Below are 249 nucleotides of genomic sequence, written 5' to 3'. Positions count from 1 at the left end.
AGGGGCACCACGTGAGACACACTCTGGGCAGCCAGCCTAGGAGAAAGGAGACATCACAATGTGCTGCTCTGGGAGGGCCACCAGATTGCTCCCGGGTACCTCCCCAGAGCGGCAGGGTCCCGCTGAACAGACAGCAGCGGGGGGCATGCAGCCCACCCACTCCCCACGATGGAGCGCCCGGTGTCCCACCCCAGCATCACTCACTCAGGGCTCAGGTGAGTGGTGGCAGCACTGATGACGAGGACCATG

The sequence above is a fragment of the Buceros rhinoceros genome, unplaced genomic scaffold (genome assembly GCF_000710305.1).
Source record: "Buceros rhinoceros silvestris isolate BGI_N320 unplaced genomic scaffold, ASM71030v1 scaffold26057, whole genome shotgun sequence".
Lineage (NCBI taxonomy): Eukaryota > Metazoa > Chordata > Aves > Bucerotiformes > Bucerotidae > Buceros > Buceros rhinoceros.
Note: the sequence above shows the minus strand (reverse complement) of the source record.